Genomic DNA, 15935 nt, shown 5'->3' with positions numbered 1-15935 from the left:
TTTTGCACTTCAGGCTATTTACCAAAATAATGTCATAATTATGATGATTGAACAATCAATATCAAGTGGAAAGCTTCGAAAAATGAACTTATATTGAAGACCAGGAGACCAGAAACTTAGAACACTCTTAACTTGACCAATAATTATCCGTAATTCTCATTTAGGGCTTGACTGCCTTATTGCAATACGAGGCTGAAGTTAGTAACGTTAATGTATCGAAACATTGAAACGAATGTAACTATTTTTCACCTTAAGAATACCTGAAGAAGTTAAATTTACAAAATCTAAATTTATTGATGCTGTATCAACAGTTTACTAAATTTCAAATACTCCTAAAGTTGCAAAGTAACGACTTTTCGCAAAGATGCATGATTACGGTAACATTACAAACTTCGGTCTGACATCGCAATCAACGTTACTACATTTCGCTGCTCACTCTTGCTGCTACGCTCCAGCTTCGTAATGGGGAAACCCCATTTACAGGCTCCAACGTCCCACATGAAGCAAATAATAGACATGAAGAACACAGGCAATCCCTTCAAAAACGGTTGGATGGATTTCTCAATGTCCAAAAGAGTGAAGCAACTTTGAATACAAGCGTATTCGATTATGGTTTTATAACATAAGAGCCCAACGAAGCGGGACACGGAAATATTCTCAAAAATAGTTTGTTGAGTTCTCAGAATCACCGGAACAGTAAAACATCTATCATGAAAAGGAGTTCTCATAAAAATGTTTTAAAAAAAAGTCAAAAATCGAATGAGCGCCATCTTGGACATAACGTTCAACGCTCATCTTTTGAGAGAATCTTTCCTTAAACACTCCCCCCCCCCCCCGCCAAAAAAAAATTTTTAGACGATGCCACAGTGGAAATTCAAAAATTACTTTTTTATGAAACACCCTATTTTTCATCCATAGTTTTCGCGGACATTTCTATGAAGTAGCAATCGTAGAGTTCTTCATCCCCAAGAAAAAGGATTTTTATAATCAAAAGAATATATATATTTTTTTTTTTTTTACGAAGTGAGATTTTGATGAAGTCGATTAAGTATGGCGGTCAAGATTCGAATACACAAAAAGTATCAATAACAAGATCGATAACCATATTTTACACTTAAATTGACCCCTTCAGTCACACGTTTTTCAAGTTAATATTTTGGTCTAAATTTTGTTACCCGGGGATTTTTGAAGTCGCTGATCACGAATCAAAAGTGAGAATTTGATAATTTCTGAATCCAAGATGTCGCATGCATTATGGCGCATGTAAAATCCACCAAAATTCGATCCTTCTAGCTAAAACATAAAACACAAAATTGGAATTTGCATCATGGCTGTGGCAACTGTTATTTACCATAAAAAAACTGCTCATTTTTAGCTATACTTTTACCTAATTGCTGACCTATTTTAGTCGTACTGTACTCCTCCTACCTCTACACAAAAATATTACTTATAAACTTCAACATCGTTTCTTATTCATTTCAAATCAATCAAATACTCACGACAACTTTATTATACGAATTTTATCGAAAAATAAAAGTTTTTGATTAATATTTTCAATTATTCGAAAGAAATCATATGCGGATGATAAAGCAGAAATTTGATTTTTTTATGGAACAAATTATAATGTAACACGCTGATTGAATCCAGTATTTGATTCTGATACTCGAATTGATTATTATATGACGAATTTTTTTTGTCACTGCACAGTATTAGTTTGTATTGTAAAAAATTCTATTTCTTATATCGAGAGAATTTTGCTACCTGAAAACGATTAATTGTTTTTTTTTTTTATTCGCAAGGAAATATTAATTTCCTCAAAAAAAGATTCATATTTTTGGTAAGCTCGTGCATTGAATAAAATAATTAATTGATTCAAATGACCAATTTCCTTGAAACGATTATATTATTAATTTAATTCAATCGAACACAGAAAAACTGTAACATTTCATACATGATGTAAAGTCAAGTTAGCCGAGTGTGCAGTAATTAAATCAGCCAAATATAAAGTTATAATAATTAATGCCAATTAGCTAATTACGTAAAGTCGATACGTACGCTTCTGAAATGTTTCGGCTGCACTGAATAATTTAATATTGACAGAGGTACCATTTCTGATTAAACTTCTGACAAATGTAAATTTGATGTTGACGATAGTGTTCATTATACAAAGTCTAGAGACGAGGTTATCAATGAAATTATTACATGATCTGAGCTGCAAATTTTACAAAAAAATACGAGGAGCAAGTGAACACATGACTACACTATTGTAACGACTTCGAAGAACTAAAGAGAAACACAAGCTATCCAAGGGTGGTTCTCAATAGAGTTGTTTTTTCATGTTTATGCTCCCAGGGGCTTGAACGCTTTTAAATCAATAAAAAAGGTTTCTCTCAAAATTTGATCTCTAGATCAATTCTAACATAGTCCGCTTTACGATCGAAGTATATTATGAAAATAACATATATAGAAACTTTTTTTGCTCTGTAAAATTTTATAAGCCGTTGTCAGATATACCGAAAATGATGAAAAATAAATATTTTTGTAAAGAATCGAAAGCTTTAGAAAAACAGTCTGATGCATGGAATTTGAAAATGAAAGCCTTAACATGTTAAAAAAATTTTACTATATGCGCCTAGAAACGAATTTTTTAAAGAAATCAAACTTTTCTACGAGTGTGTAAGAGGGGTAAAAAATCAGCGACAGAGAAGTGGAAAAGTACTTGAATGAAACGCGTTAAACACCAACAGGAAAAGAACACGTAGATAAAAACCTTGGTTGGCCAGTCATATTTCAGATTCAGATTTAGTCAGTCTTATCATATGGTTGCCACGGCCTTGTTATAACATACCACGATGATAATGCACACATGTGGATGTGGTTAGTCGCATGCAGTTGAAAGTGGCATCCGGTATGACAGATCAAAGTATATATAGTATATACACGGTATTCTTACCTCACTAATATTAGCAGATCATAAAATACTGTAAGATCATGGTTCCTTAATGCAGCGTAGCAGTTCTACCTTTACCGACCGAGCGAATTTTTTTCACGATTTTCGGAATATGAGTAACCTTCCTTGATTCCGGTACAAAAAAGCAGCGCACCGTCGAAATTTCAATCCACTCCTTTCGTTTGTTTATTTAATATAGGAATAAAACGGATGAGTTCGCTCGGTCGGTAAAGGTAGGACTGCTACGTCGCATTAAGGTACTTATAAAGACACGTTGTACACCTTGAAAACACGGGGATGCAAAACTCCTATACCGCTTAAGCAATCAGAATGAAACTTGGGCAGTTAATGCCTTATTTTGGCAAAAAATGGAGCGTCTTTTTAGTTTTTCAAAATTTGGAAAAAAATTTTACAGATTGGTTACCAACCACAGAAATTGGCCAAATTTTCACAGTTGCACTGAATGGATCGAACTATCCGGTATGATGCCACTCGGCGGTGATGAAACACACATTTTGAGCTCAGTTCCATGAAACTTGATGGTGAAATGACGAAATGGCAGCTGATCTGGTTTTCGATTACGAAGTACACCGAAATCTCATTTTGGCGACACTTGTTACCGACATTACGCGCATGCCCGTAATGTATGCGTGTAATGTCGGTAAAAAATTACCGGCATGCGTGAAAGATCGGTAACAAGTGTCGCCAAAATGAGATTTTGGTCTTCTTCATAATCGAAAACCAGATCAGTTGCCATTTCGTCATTTCACCATCAAATCTCATGGGACTGGGCTCAAAATATGTGTTTCATCACCGTCGAGTGGCATCATACCGGATAGTTCGATCCATTCAGTGCAACTGTGAAAATTTGGTCAATTTCTGTAGGTGGTAACCAATCTGTAAAATTTTTTTCCAAATTTTGAAAAAGTCAAAAGACGCTCCACTTTTTGCCAAAATAAGACATTAATTACCCAAGTTTTACTCTGATCGCTTGAGCGGTATAGGAGTTATGCATCCCCGCATTTTCGAGGTATACAACGCGTCTTTATAAGCACCTTAAACCTGTTCTAAACAAGGAGTATCCACACTTCAAGTCCACTACACACTCCAGTTTGAAATTAATTATTATTCGCTTGAAGCGAGGCTTGAAGTAAAAAAGAAATTACAGTATATTGTATAAAAAATCATCCGAATTAAACTGAAATGACTTTGAAAAACAGTTGGAATCATTATAGAAATCTCCTCGAAATCACAATAAGATCATTCAAAATCATCTGGTGTTATCTGAAATCATGTAAAAATTACCTGCATCTTATACACCGAAGTCCTTCGAACGAAATCTCGAAATTACTTTGAAATCATCCGATTGATACTTAGATCTTCGAAATCATTCGAAGAACGAGGCCTGCACTAAAAATAAATACTTACTCGAATGTATTGAATTTTTATCATTTTGGACGCTTCGTGCAGGGTAATAAGTTTCAATCGTCCCAGACTAATACCTCAGAAATGTAAAGAGATGCAAGATAAAGTTTTATGTAAAACTTTGACTGTTTCAATAAGAAAAGATAAAATTGATATGGGTCGACTTGTGGATTGTGCTATTTTTAAGATTTTGAAAGTGCGTGACATCTGATTTTAGACGGGAAGCTCGTCCTTTGAATCTGAGCAAGAAATAGCAAGATGAAATACGAATTTAAAGTCACCATTGGCAATTCATATGAGAAGTATGAATACGATTTTACTACTAATCCCTAATAAACATAGATATTTAGGATAGTTTTCGAGCAGAAAACGATTTTCTTTTTTTTTTTGACAAGTATGCTTGAAAAATGATACAATTTTATTTATCGAGTCGTCTATTTCTTACCGAGTGTGAAATTATGTTCTTCAAACTTCTACGTATGGATTTAACGATACTCCGATTCGGTCGAGAAAACAAACTTCACTAAGTATGAGGTTTTGTTTTGATAATTATAATTTTCAAATTCATTTTCATTTCAAAAAAAACAACTCCGGATATAAATTTCACGTCCCTACAACACCGGAGCTTCATGTACCTAAAAAAATTAAATGTACCTCCCCCCCCACCTCCACCCTAAATCAATCTATGATACTGTGGCTAACATAAAGAATTAATTATATTTACATGTAATAGCCATACAAAAATAACTCCAAAAGTATTATACAGATAAAAAATGAAGATACGTATTTTTACAAACACGTCGGGTGGGGGTGGAAAAATGTAGAAGGATCAGAAAACAGACAGGTTAGAACATCGAATATTCAAAAATGCAAAATTCTATTTTATAAAAATTCAGACTGCTGGTAGGTGAAGTTCATACACAACCAAAGTATAGAATCGAGCGAATTCTGACGTTTTTACAGCTATGTTTTGGCTTCCTACATTCGTCTACCCAAATTCGATCTGACGATTCAATATTTCAGTTCAATCCGAGGTTCAATCTATACTTTGACCTTTCTACGTTTTGACTCTTCTGTATTTCAATTCTCTGTCTTTTTAAATTCTATGATAAAAATTTTAACGTCTTTGAAAATATGACATCGAGACTTTTATTTTCTAATCTTTATTTATACACTTCAACCCCCATCCATCATCACGGATATAAAATAATGAAAAAATAAAATATCATAGTCACGCAGAAAAATCATGCAAGATCACTTAATTGAAATCATTACAAGTCGTGAAAACATAAGCAGTAACGACCACTGAAATATTGGCCTATAATACTAAAGAAAATGTAGCTAGAATATATATAGTCCATCACTCACTCACAATCAGAAAAAAGAATTTTTGAACCAACTCAAATGCTGCTAAATCAACAAAATTATTTTTTAAACATAAAGTCAACGAAACGATCCGTTTAGCCAACAAATTTTCTTCTGCTATCGGATTGACCTAAAGTAACTAACGCGTTGGAAGGATTTTGTCAAAACTACGCATTACTTTGATGTATTAAAGAAAATCTCTTGGTACACACAATTCCACCCCTGATTAGTGTAAGTTTCTCTACTTCACGTTATGCTGAAGAATTAAAACTTCCTCATGAATAATTCATTAGTTTTGGCTGACGTTTCGATCACAGCATGGTGTCAACTATTTTCAGAGTAACAACGTGACTTCGGTTGACACATGAGATGTTTTGAGATGAGATGTCTTCTGGAGAAACTAATAAATTATACATGAAGACAGTTTATACCCACAAGTTTTAATTCTTTACGTTTAAGAAAAATTTCTCTCCACTTTATGGTATGTACAAAAATTGTGAAACCTTTTTTCATAAAAAAAGAAAAAAAAAAAAACTCATTGTTGTCTACAGATGGTAGATTGTTGAGGAGATATTATCGTAACAGATTTGCCATTTTTCGAGAATCAACAATATTTATCAGATACGCAATAGAACAGTCTAAGAATAGTCTAAAACTATAAGTTTAAAGTTCGTGACGTTGAAGTATCGATGCATTCTTAGAAAAAATCGTATTTTCGCAATATAAATATTGTCAAAAATGTAGTAAACCATAATTTGACGCAAAGCATTTTTATATTTCGCAAAGCCAAAACCCAACTTCCGCAAATTCATTTTGAAATTGTAACTTGACGATTTTTTTATCTCCTGTGTCTCGTTATTTTATGTTAACGTTGCTAACTTCAAACTTGCTAGAAGATAACTTGAAACCGACGAAACGGACCAATCTTGGATGCATTTGGAATGGAATTTGCCAGACACGCGGAAAAATAATATGGGATACATGAACTAAACGTAGTTATGATAAGAATTATCGTCGTGTGATAACATATGTTATGGTTTAGACGAGTAAAAATTTATATTCAAAGTAATCAAGACGATAGATATATTATACAGTATACATAACTAAAGCATTGACCTGGTTATCTCTGCGGAGAATCAATAGTTTTATGTAAAATTCTGGTCAGTTCTATGCATGATATATATTTTTTTGTAAAGTTTGTTGTGTATAAATAACTAAAGGTCACCGCAAAATCTGACTGTAATCGCCAATTGCCATTAATCTCTGTTTCTGAATACTTTTTCCTGGTCCTTCATGAAATACAATATTGGAAAGTAATCGGCAATTTCATTCGAATTCAATTCAAATTTTTGTACGATTTACATTTCGCGGTTGCCTCTTCAACCAAGCTTGTCAATCGCCGTTCGACTATTTTCTACTAACTTGGCTATTATTGAATTTTTAGATAGACACTTATACTGAAAAAAATAAATTAGTTTTAAATTAAAAATTAGGCTGAAGTTCGTAACGTTACTGTAAAGTACTTCACACCTTTTCAGGATTGTCTGAAATTGAGTAAAGCATAATAAACAAAAAACATTCACATTTTGAAAAACGAACTCATTGAAAGTCATTCTAAAATTAAACAATAATAAAAATTTATTTGATGTTTTATTTCGTTACAGTAATGTTACTAACTTCAGTTTCGTTAAATTAATATGACATATATCGTATTGTTACGTTAACGATGCATTAACTTTAATCACAGGATAAAAAAGAGACACAATTACTTCATTTTTTTTAAACTGTTATAATTATATCGTTGATTACTGAACCAAAGTGAGTTTCAAATAGTTTAAACCTTCGAACGGACGACAAACTATGAATACTCGTGAAATTCTCTATATCAGATGTGAGGTAAACCCGATTTCTATGAAATCGAAATTAGTGACTTCACAGCAAGGAAACATGTAAACAGAAATCACTGATTTGCAGTTTTAAAGTGAATCTAAGGAAGTCGAGTTTCCAAAGTATCGTTACATTTTGATTAATTCATTTACCATATTCCAAAGAATCCTACAAGTTATAAAATAACTAAGGAAATTGAGATTTTTTCTAAAAAGAATCGTTACATTACTCAGGGGACGATTTGCTATTTCTAATCGTAAACTGAAAATAATGCCTCAATTGATAATTTTTATGACGAACCTATCCGGTCGATTGAATTCGAGCTTTGCACATGTATATATTTCTTACATATTCAGGTAATTACATAATTTTTTCCAATAACTTTCTTGGAGAAAGACGTCTGTTACCCGTCTTCAACCATGACGTCACTCCATTGCTGGTTGGCATGTTTTCTTCAGTCCGAATAATCTGAAAGAAAGAAATTAAACAACGTTTCACTTCATATACATATATATAGCTATAACATGACCTAGCATAAAAACGACACGTAATTTATTTATTTTTTTATTGCAAAGAAGTGAGCCCAATTTTTTACCGAAATTGATAATTTTGTTTTGACAAGTCGCCACTTCGTCACTTTTTTTATTTTTCTCTAGGTCGTACTGTAGCTACATATACATATATGGAATGAAGCGCCGATTGATTTTGTTGTTTCAGATGACTTGGACTGAAAAAAACATTCCAACCAGCGACGGAGCGACGTCATGGTTGAGGGCGGGTAGTAGACGCCTTTCTGCAAGAAAATTATTGAAAAAAATTGTGTAGGTACCTGAATACCTAACGAATATATGTGCAAAATTAGAATTTAATCAGCCGTACAGTTTCGTCAGTAAAAATTCTCAAATAAGGCATTATTTTTAAATTAGAAAAAGCAAACCCCCCCCCCCCCCCCCCCCCCCACCGCCCCCTTAATATTGAAACATTGCGAATTTCAAATCCATCGATTTCTTGACACGAGATAAAAGCAAGAGTAAGAGAATCAAGAAAAAGTAACTCGATCGAAACATTGACGAAGTAACAAACGAAGAGAAAATTTCGTTATACACGAAAAGAATAAAAGTTGAGATTGTAGTTATTTGAGACTGCAGGAATAAAGGAATACATCAGGTTTTTTAATAAAATATACTTCGTAAAATGCAGAATTTACTGTAGAGCAATGGTGAAAATCATTGTGTACCGAATAAGATGTGCTACATTCATAGTAAAAAAATAAAAAAATAAAAAACCATCATGTGTCCCTTTTTTTCTACAGTTTTGAGTAAAACCTGCTTTTTTTTTCACTCTGTGTAAAAATTTTGTAATCCCCAGGATTACTTGATTACGAGACTTGAAAAGAGTTGCGTTTGCAAAACATGAATACTACGTATGCTTGAATGACTTATAAGAATTCTGCGTCTGCAAAAATAAATTTTTGCAATCCGTAACATGCGAACGCCCATTCCGAATGCAATGTTGTCTATAGTGGCCACGTGTAAAGTCTATAATTAGTACTTTGGTGGAAGCAGTAGTTTGCAACTAAGAATTAATCATTCAGACAATGTTGTTGAAGAATTTTGCATTTCTTGTTTACTAGTTACTTGCAAGTGGTTTTGATGCCAAATGATCTTTGCGCAGCTACAGCTTGGTAAAGTTGATTATTACAAATGCGGAAATGTCAAGAGTCATTGAGATTCGCTGCAAATTTATTAGCAATTTCTTACACCTCCATATTTGTTTGCATTAAAATAACGCTAACTCGCAACAACCACATATCCTAGAGTACGGAGAAAAGTAAAGGTAGAAAAAGAAAGGTTCCTTGATCCAGCCTAATATTCCCAATAACTGAAAAACTCGGTAATAAACAATTAAGTTACGTCGCTCGCTGAAGAACATAGCATACCAAATACATGTAAAATAATAATGACAGTGAAAACGTGACAGGTTGAAGACAGCAAATGCATTGAGGAAACGTGAACCGGTATGAAAGGTACATTTGTGTGTAGCCCGGCACGCAGGTAGGCGAACCGCGAGTTCCACATGCGTAGCATGTTCAATGACGCATCAGGTGTCAGTCACCTCAAAACAAGGTTCGCGTAGAGTTGAGGCAGTTGAGCTCGCACTCTCGTCGTCTGCACTAGCGATACTTTGCGAGGACGAATCGCGGGGTTATCAAAGCGAGTGTGATTGCAAAGGTGGAGAACCTGATCGCAGAGTGATCGGTAAAATCACGTGTAGCGAGAGCACATGGAGATGACGAATGAGTAAAAAAAAAAAAAAAAAAAAAAAAAAAAAGGAAAACAGTTTTTTGCTCCGTCATAACCTAGAAAACTCACCCAATGCCGGTGCGGAATCAGTATCTGCGCTGCTGCGATTCACTCGGGAAACAGAATCTCCGCCAAATATTCCCAATCTCTGCACCCTGCACGGTCACTGTCAAAAATAACACCAGACACAATTTCTCACACGCTTTACTAGCTCGCGCGAAACGTAGAACTGACGGATAGATGTACCCGAACACCTTACTGCCCGGCAGATCAGCTGCGACTACCTTTTACGACGCCAACGGCTCTGCGCCGAACTCCGTTGCCAGGCGGCATCCCGGAGAAACGATAAGCCAAGCCACAAAGACGTTTTGACGGTGCGTTGACTCTGTCGGTCACCGTTTACCGTTCAGTCGGTAAGCGGTTAGCGAGCGAGCAACGCGACTTGTTCGTCTCGGTCGGTATGTACTTGTGCAGTTTCCGATGATATAGTGTTATCTTCAGCAAACGCTTCAGGTATTGTTTTCGTCGACGGTGAGACTCGAAACTTTGCGATCAAGTTATTGTTGCTTAACTGGTGAAAATATGTATGTACGTCTTTTACTCCTTGAACAAGAAACAAATGAGAACACACAACGACGCGAGGCGCGCAGAGACAGAGCCCTTTGATACTAATTACAAATGTTATTTTTAACTGAAAAAAAGAAAATTACTAATGACGATTTTGATTTGTAATTGGAAGAATCAAAAATATTAATTATATTTTCTACTCGTAATTAGAAAAATTTCAATTACAAATTACGAATGTAATTAATAGCGATTTTTCTTCTAATTACAAATTAAAATTGAAATTAGAATCGAATTTCCCTGTAAGTAAATAAAAGGGTATATCCGTGCTTGTATGGGAAATCTGCCCCCGCAGCTTTTTTGATTTGTACTTGGGAGATCGATTTGACATCAAATAAAAATAATTCATTTTTTTACCGCGTTACTTAAAAGTGGCCACCGCCAAACTTTGTCAAAAAGTATCTTCTACACCCCTTTACCCGCAGGAATTTATTCATTTTTTTGAAGTGGTAGTACATACTGAAAAAAAAATGTCAACTATTTTTTTCAATATCTTGCGTTAATCCTATAAAGCATGTATTTTTTAAATAATCGCATGATCGTAAAAATTCTGACACGGGGGTTTTTGGGATCACTGATTACGAATCCGCTATCAAATTTGCGGAATTGAAGATAGTGGATTCAAGATATCTGTAATTTCCCGCAAAATTCCACAATTTCCGAAATTTTTCGCCGCCAAATTGAATTTGCAACTATGTACTTTAAAAGCATGAATTGGGATTCGTTATCAGCGACCCCAAAAACCCGCTTTCACCAAATTTCAAGTTATTTCCTTGGATAGATTCTTCAAAAAGGATTTTTCCCAAAAAATCGTAATTTTTTTTAGCTTCTTTATTTATAAATCTTATATTATAAACAATTATGCTAATTAGACTGTATTTTCATGTTCCTTCATTACTAAAGTAACTAAAAAGTGTAAAAAACCGTATCTGAATACGTAAAAAAGTAAATACATTAGAAAAATTAAAGAAAACCGAGGTAGGAACGTTAGTTCTATAAAAAAAAGTAAGAAGCATGCTTATTGTCAATTTTCAAATTAATTAATAATCTTACCTCAAAATATTTTGTCCCTAAAATTTTCATCTTTTTTTGCTTACAACTTTTTTATTATTGACATTAGCGTAAAAAATTTTAAGAAAAAGTTATTGATAATTGTATCACCTACAAAAAAGCTCTGAACAAAATTTTTGCTAGCTTCACGGTTACTGAGATGAATCAAAAAAATAATCGGAACCCTTAATTTCAAGATAGCGGCCGTTCTACCACCCTTGACGTCCCGAAAATTGAGTTTCACACTCATGGCCGACCCTCCCACGGAATGAGAAAAAAAACTAGCGTTCTACCCAAAATTCTCAGCAAAATCACCATTTTCCCGTACTAATGATCGATGTACAAATGCATACAGAACAGGTCACTGGGATATAACATACAAATGAAACTCCTGACAGTTCCGTCAAATGTAGGCAACAACAGGAAAATTAAAAAGTTCCGGAGCATAATCACGAACAATCAAAAACTAAAGATTATAAAAATCAGGAATATAGCTTCGGATTTTATTGGTATATATTAGAAGAAGAGATTAGTTTTTGTCTCGCTTTTGTTTCTAGCGCCACAGAACTATGCAGCCCGTTGAGTTCAACCGCAGCAGCTGTAACTAGGAGGAAAAAGGCAATACAGACAATATCGCGGAGAGCTTTGCATTCCCATGTTGGTATATTTATCGGTGCTCACGTCGCAGTCTTAGAACCCGTTGAGTTGACAAAAATCAGTTACAGGTAGGATAGTGCATCGCATACCACAGTGTATCTGCACGTTGGACGTTGATTAGGAATAGGAATAGGAGGCTTTCACCCTATTGACAAAAAAAATGACAAGGAGGGCTAGTGACTTACTTGAATATTTCTGTTTGCATATTCAGGGCTATTTCACAGGTCGCTAGGGCCCCGCACCGCATGTGTATAAAAAAAGTTACCCTTCGCAAGTGTTAAGAGCATGTAGCACTCCTACCTTTACCAGCCGAGCAAACTCACTCTTTTGATTCCTATATTAAATAAAAAAAAATGAACGGAATAGTTCAAATTTCTACGGTGCATCGCTCTTTCGTAGCGGAAGATAAGACCACGACATGCTCTTAAGAAAGTAGTTCACTGGCCGTGCTTCCCCGACCAGTCAACTGTCACAATTTGCCTTGAAATAGCCCAAGAACCGTTGTTTATTCAAAAATTTAGTTCATTAATATACAAAATAATAATATAAAATTATTTTATGTTTATTATTGGTGTTAATTGTATTCTTTACTTGTCTGTTATTTTGCTTGATAATTAACTCGTTCGCCTTAAAATGAGAATCTTAAATCAATATGCGTTTATTTGAGTAAAGAAACACTTTTTGAACAACTTTTTGAGATGTCTTGGACATGTTTCATAAATTAAGTTTTTTTTTTCTTCAAAGTTTGCTTTCTTCTTGCAATGTGAAAATAATTCTATGAAACAAATAGCCGCAATCGATTTATCAGAAAATTTTTCCCCTATTTCACATACTTGATAATTATTTAATATGTATATCTCGAGAATATATAGTAAAGAACTAAAATCAAGATCGTACGCTCTAGTATACAAGAAAGCGGATGGGTTAATACGTGGTTTTGATTTCGTTTGTTAAGCCATTTAAATTACTTCAATATATAAAAACTAATGTTTTAGGACAATGCAGAGCACGTGCGAAAAATTGCAGAAAAAATGAGAATGTTTATTACAGGTCACAAGGACCCTTAGCTCTTCGGGTTTTATGGTGGTTCATGAATAAATTAAAATGTGAAATTCAATTTTGTATTCCAAGTAGACTCGAGAGATTGATTTACCTTGAAATTTCGCATGCAGCTACTCATGAAATCCACTAAAATTCGTTGAAATTTCGTGAAATATATTGGAATCCTGTGAAGCATTTTGAAATCATTTGAAATACTACAAAACACTATGAAATCCTATTAAACGGTTTTTAATTACATGGAATTCTTGAAATTGTGTAATCTTAAAATCTGGTTTACACCCACCACATTCAGTGGTTGGGAAGACCCAATTAAGTACAAATAAATTAAGACTGGTGACCGCTGCAACATCGATTGAGTGGCACGTGGTAAGATTTGGTAACGCTTGTAAAGAATGTAGCTTATTTAGGAAGTTTACGAGTCTCTTATGAAAATGGCTTTGAATAAAATTATTACAAATTATTCGTTTCAGTATTTTATCCTCTTTTTTGTGACCATGAAAAGAAAATGAAGTAAAGAATCCAAAAATATATACTCTTGTTATGTCAACTTGAAAAAATATTTGGTTCACCTCGATTATCCGAACCAATTAGAATCGAGACTAGGTCAGATAATCAAGCGTGCGGCTAATCGAAACGTAGTTTTTTTCTGAGACAAGGTCGTAAGCAACATTTTTTTATATAAAAACTATAGATATATATTAAATTTCTGCATTTATATTAACGTTCAAATATATATTTTAAACATCTGAAAAACGTCGTATGCTTATTTCATATCATTTTATAAAATCAACTTTTGATTAGCTTGCACTGGAAATGCACTGGTGAATACGCGCAGGTCTCGCAATATCACAATGAGCAACAATGTATCTTTCACGCCAACGTTTGGCTAATTAAGCGTTCGGATAAAGTAAGTCATCGTTCGGATAATCGAGGTTCTATTGCAAGGGCTTAGGTCAATCCCCAGTAATCTATTCATGATGCAAGAGCAAATCTTGAATCGCACCATTACAAATTGATGACACTTACTTTTCCACAATATAACTATTCTTATATTATATAACAAACTATTGTGCCAATCAACAAAAAAAGGCAACAGTAGAGAAAAAATTTCTGAAGAATTCGACAAAAAAAAAAAAAAAAACATAACAATATCTCAAGATTCATGGCCATAAAAACGACTTGTCTGAAATTAACACACATGATGGCTTCAAAAATCGTTTGTAAGACAATGAATTCTCTGACGTTGCTATATCTATTTTTACCGTCATTTGTACAACTTTTGGCTCGGTTACTATCTGGTAACAGATTTATAATGATACATTTGATGAAACAAAGTTAAAACGAGCGATAAAGCCAAAATGTCAGTAAATAAAAAATCACCGTGTGTTTAAGTTATCCATGGATGGATTGGGAACCTTTTTTCTAATAATTTACCTGATATCAATAATTTGCAAAATCTTAAGTCTTTTCCAAAATTTTAACTGATTTGTGCAATTTTGTTAACGAGAAAATGTTCGAGCGATGTACAGAGGACAGCTATTATCAAATCGAAGGTTATATATTAGGGTGTGTCAAAAAAAAATGATTTTTTATTTCTTCTTGGAAACAGGCTTGAAAGTTTCATTTAGATATATGAAGACTCCAGTCAAAATTTGTAATTTAAATATCAATATTAAGGGGTGGCGCATCGCGCTTTTCGATTTTCCATAAGAATAACATGGCAAAAATGGTTCTTGTTCCTTGCGATTTTTATAACTAGATAACGACGCGTCGTACAGAAAATACAAAAACATGTTTTTGTAAGAAATTGAACGATCTACAAAAAAGTCTTGTATCATTTTACGATAAATCTATTCTTTCAAAAGTTATTTGAGGTCAAACATCGACAAAGGACCTCAAATTATTTTTTTTGACACATCCTATTATATATATATTTTGAAACCTACTTGTATGAATTAGACTTCCCTCATATTTTACATCAACCACAATCTTGGAGTATATTTAAATTCTAATTGCATAATTATTCCCTTTCTTGTTAATTTCTCTATTAAGTTATTCAAATGCTTCAATACTGATGTCGGTATCAGTTATAAAAATTATAAACTAATAAAATATACAATATAATATAATAATGATAATAAGTGTTGTACAATAAAAAATTACATAAGAGGTAAAAAAAAAAAAAAAGAATAAAAAAGGGTAAACTCAGTTTTCAAATGTGAATAAAATTAAAATGTGGCTAGCAATCTCTGTGATCTGTTATAAGAATTATTATTTAACTCATTTTATTCAGTAAACTTTCATCTCTACCAAAGCTATCTCAGGTCTGATAACAAATATAATTGTTCTTACTAATTAGTTCATTAACGAAAATATGTATTCTCTTTCGGCTTAAATAGGAGAAGAACGATAATATTCATTCAGACAGACCACTTTATGCCAGAAAGTAACTTATTCAATCACCATGGATGCAAACAAAATTTGACACATTTTAAAGAGCCAGACGAAAATTCTTCTAAGACCAGGGTATACTGGGTATACAACCAGAGCAACTTTTCAAGTTCACAGGCAGATGCTACCAATTATTTTTCAGAGGAAATTCCAGGGAATTG

At 33.7% G+C, this 15935-nt stretch overlaps 1 long non-coding RNA gene across 1 annotated transcript in view; it reads right to left on the bottom strand.

The window, feature by feature from the left end:
- The window catches only part of LOC124408215, a 139201-nt gene extending 128974 nt beyond the window's left edge, over positions 1 to 10227 (bottom strand). The window contains exon 1 of the long non-coding RNA XR_006929401.1: positions 10000 to 10227. This is a non-coding gene — a long non-coding RNA (uncharacterized LOC124408215). The remainder of the gene's footprint in view (positions 1 to 9999) is intronic.
- Between the last annotated feature and the right edge of the window lie 5708 nt (positions 10228 to 15935).

The sequence above is a fragment of the Diprion similis genome, chromosome 7, assembly GCF_021155765.1.
Source record: "Diprion similis isolate iyDipSimi1 chromosome 7, iyDipSimi1.1, whole genome shotgun sequence".
NCBI lineage: Eukaryota > Metazoa > Arthropoda > Insecta > Hymenoptera > Diprionidae > Diprion > Diprion similis.
This window is presented reverse-complemented; position numbering and strand designations above follow the sequence as displayed.